The sequence below is a fragment of the Oncorhynchus kisutch genome, linkage group LG3, assembly GCF_002021735.2.
Source record: "Oncorhynchus kisutch isolate 150728-3 linkage group LG3, Okis_V2, whole genome shotgun sequence".
Classification (NCBI taxonomy): Eukaryota; Metazoa; Chordata; class Actinopteri; order Salmoniformes; family Salmonidae; genus Oncorhynchus; species Oncorhynchus kisutch.
This window is the reverse complement of record NC_034176.2, coordinates 53,379,870-53,383,795: the sequence shown is the minus strand read 5'-3', so window position 1 is coordinate 53,383,795 and position 3,926 is coordinate 53,379,870.

The following is a 3,926-nucleotide window of genomic DNA, read 5'->3' as shown; positions in this document are numbered from 1 at the left end:
GGATTACCAGATGGTGAAGCGTGATTCATCACTCCACTGCTACAGAGTCCAATGGCGGCGAGTTTTACACCACTCCAACTGACGCTTGGCATTGCGCATGGTGATTTTAGGGTTGTGTGCCGATGCTGGGCCGTGGAAACACATTTCATGAACTCCCCACGAACAGTTATTGTGCTGACGTTGCTTCCAGAGGCATTTTGGAACTCGGTAGTGAGTGTTGCAAACGAGGACAGATGCGCTACACACTTCAGCACTTGGCCGTCCTGTTCTGTGTGAATGTGTGGCCTACCACTTCGCAGCTGAGCCGTTGTTGTTCCTAGACGTTTCCACTTCACAATAACAGCACTTACAGTTGACTGAGACAGCTCTAGCAGGGCAGAAATTTGACAAACTGACTTGTTGGAAAGTTGGCATCCTATGACGGTGCCACGTTGAAAGTCACTGAGCTCTTCAATACGGGCTATTCTACTGCCAATGTTTGGCTATGGAGATTGCATGGCTGTGTGCTCGAATTTATATACCTGTCAGCAACTGGTGTGTCTGATATAGCCAAATCCACTAAGTTAAAGGGGTGTCCACATACTTTTGGCCATTTAGTGTATCTTCATTTCTAGAGCAAAGGCTCAGTCTGAAATGACCTTTTAGATGGTGAGTTGTCCAAATCCGCGACAGGATAGAGTCCCATTCTAGCGTTATTATACCAGGGGTTCAGAACTTCAGAAGGCAGCAAGGGGCCTCATCTCTTAGTCCATCATTTGAGGTCACTTGTGGCCAAATACCCAATATTTTAGGCAAAGGCCTAGTATAGATGGATTTTGTATTGGTCATCCACAAAAAAACTAAACAAGCATAGGCGAAGGCAATTGGTTCTACTGTACAGATGAAGTTGGAAGTTTACATACACTTAGGTTGAAGTCATGGAAACTCGTTTTTCAACCACCCCACAAATGTCTTGTTAACAAACTATAGTTTTGGCAAGTCGGTTAGGACATCTACTTTGTGCATATAAACAATTGTTTACAGACAGATTATTTCAATTATAATTCACTGTATCACAATTCCAGTGGGTCAGAAGTTTACATACACTAAGTTGACTGTGCCTTTAAACAGCTTGGAAAATTCCAGAAAAGGATGTCATGGCTTTAGAAGCTTCTGATAGGCTAATTGACAGGAGGTGTACCTGTGGATGTATTTCAAGGCCTACCTTCAAACTCAGTGCCTCTTTGCTTGACATCATGGGAAAATAAAAGTAAACTGCCAAGACCTCAGAAAAAAAATTGTAGACCTCCACAAGTCTGGTTCATCCTTGGGATCAATTTCCAAATGCCTGAAGATACCGCGTTCATCTGTGCAAACAATAGTACGCAAGTATAAACACCATGGGACCACGCAGCCGTCACACCGCTCAGGAAGGAAACGCGTTCTGTCTCCTAGAGGTGAACGTACTTTTGTGAGAAAAGTACAATCCCAGAACAACAGCAAAGGACCTTGTGAAGATGCTGGCAGAAACAGGTACAAAAGCATCTATATCCACAGAAATCGACATAACCTGAAGCCACTGCTCCAAAACCGCCATAAAAAAGCCAGATTACGGTTTGCAACTACACATGGGGACAAAGATCATACTTTTTGTCGAAATGGCCTCTGGTTTGATGAAACAAAAATACTGTTTGGTCATAATGACCATTGTTATGTTTGAAGGAAAAGGGGGGATGCTTACAAGCTGGAGAACACCATCCCAACCGTGAAGCACAGGGGTGACAGCATCATGTTCTGGGAGTGCTTTGCTGCAGGAGGGACTGGTGCACTTCACAAAATATATGGCATTATGAGGAAGGAAAATTACATGGATATATTGAAGCAACATCTCAAGACATAAGTCAGGAAGTTAAAGCTTGGTTGCAAATGGGTCTTCCAAGTGGACAAAACCCCAAGCATACTTCCAAAGGTGTGGCAAAATGGCTTAAGGACTACAAAGTCAAGGTATTGGAGTGGCCATCACAAAGCCCTGACTTCAATCCCATAAGACATTTGTGGGAAAAGGCATGTGTGAGCAAGGAGGCCTACAAACCTGACTGTTACACCAGCTCTGTCAAGAGGAATGGGCCAACATTCACCCAACTTGTTGTGGGAAGTTTGTGGAAGGATACCATAAACGTTTGACCCAAGTTAATAAACAATTTAAAGCCAAAGCTACCAAATAGTATTTGAGTGTATGTACATTTCTGACCCACTGGGAATGTGATGAAAGAAATAAAAGCTGAAATAAATAATTCTCTCTACTATTATTATCTACTATTTCACATTCTTAAAATAAAATGGTGATCCTAACTGACCTAAGACAGGGAATTTTTACATTTCAGGAATTGTGAAAAACTGAGTTTAAATGTATTTGGCTAAGGTGTATGTAAACTTCCGACTTCAACTGTATGTGACTTTGGGCTTAGATTTGTCATCTAGCAACAATAATTCATATTTAAATCTCATTTTCTATACTTGGAATTTTTAAGCTTAAAATTAAAACATATTTTCTGTTATCATTGATCTAGCAAAAATGTATTTTAAGATTATTGGATCTTTGCTGTAATGTATTATAAAGCTTATTGGTAATTTGTATTTGTAAGAAAAGCAATATGTAGATATTTTGTAGTCATTGTGTTGTAGAATAAACACACTGAAGTTCTAAATACTGACTGTAGAGATTATGTAGTAGTAAATAGCCTAATAATGATGTTGAAGTAGCCCTTAACATTTTTTCAAAATGGTTAGTGGTATATTGTACTTTAGCGCCACGTGATTTACTTATTTTGCTGACATCTAGTGGACATTTTGCGTAATAGTGTTTCATTTGTCCACTGGCAGATGTTGGTTGGTTAAATGAATACAAAGTTTACTTAGGTTCCCTCAATTCATCATAAGCTAAACTATTATAATCATCACTCATAAACTTGTTGTTAGAAGCCCATTATTTATTTACCTTTAAAGAAATTGAAAGGTTATTTATAGACTAAGCTGTCTAGGTTTACAGCAATTCCAACGGTAATGTTTTGCACTTTGCTATTCATCTACAGGAAAACAGGCTAAGGGAGAAAGGTTTTGTGTGAATTCTACATTCATGTTTGTACATTGATATGCCTTAGTTGTAAGGTTTTTGACAGTCAAAGCAAAACAGATGTGATTATGATTAGTGTATAATCTATGCAATGAACCCCTGAGACTGTTCAATAATGATTTGTCAAATACATGTTTCTAAATTTTGATTGTTTCTTGATTTCTTTGTCGAGAACCAAAATGTTACATCTGTGTTGAGTATTATTTTCAAATCAACCTACATGAGAAAGTATTCTGGGGTATTTTATATTACAGTGGTTCCCAAACTTTTTCAGTTACTGTACCACCAATTGAATTTTGCTCTGCCAGGAGAACCCCTGAAGTACCCCCTCATGTGTATTTTAGCAGGAAGTCTATGGTCTCATGAGTCTTTTCAAGTATCCAATGTGGATTTAGGAGCCCTAGTACCCCTGGTTGAGAACCTCTTTTTTTAGTAGAAGACAATTAACACATATTTTAAGACTAGTTTTCTCTGGTCAGGACTCCAGGCCCTACTGAAATACCTTGTTCTTCTCTATAACTAGGGTCTAGGGTTTTTCCCGGTCAGGACAGGTCAAATGATCAGGAAAAACTCCGTTCCCTAAGAATTAGTGCACTGTTTCATCATTTCCACACGATGGCGCTGTAGATCTGTATCTGTATGCTGTTATTGTAACAGGATACCACTCCTGGTTTGCATAGGTTTCATTTATCTGATTGGTTCTGACCTAAATTGGTTCAAAGGGCTCTCAAAGCCGATTGGCGCGCGCAAAGGGTAACTCTCATTGGTCTCACTCCTCTAACGTTTAATGGTAACATTTAACAGAACCAGCAGA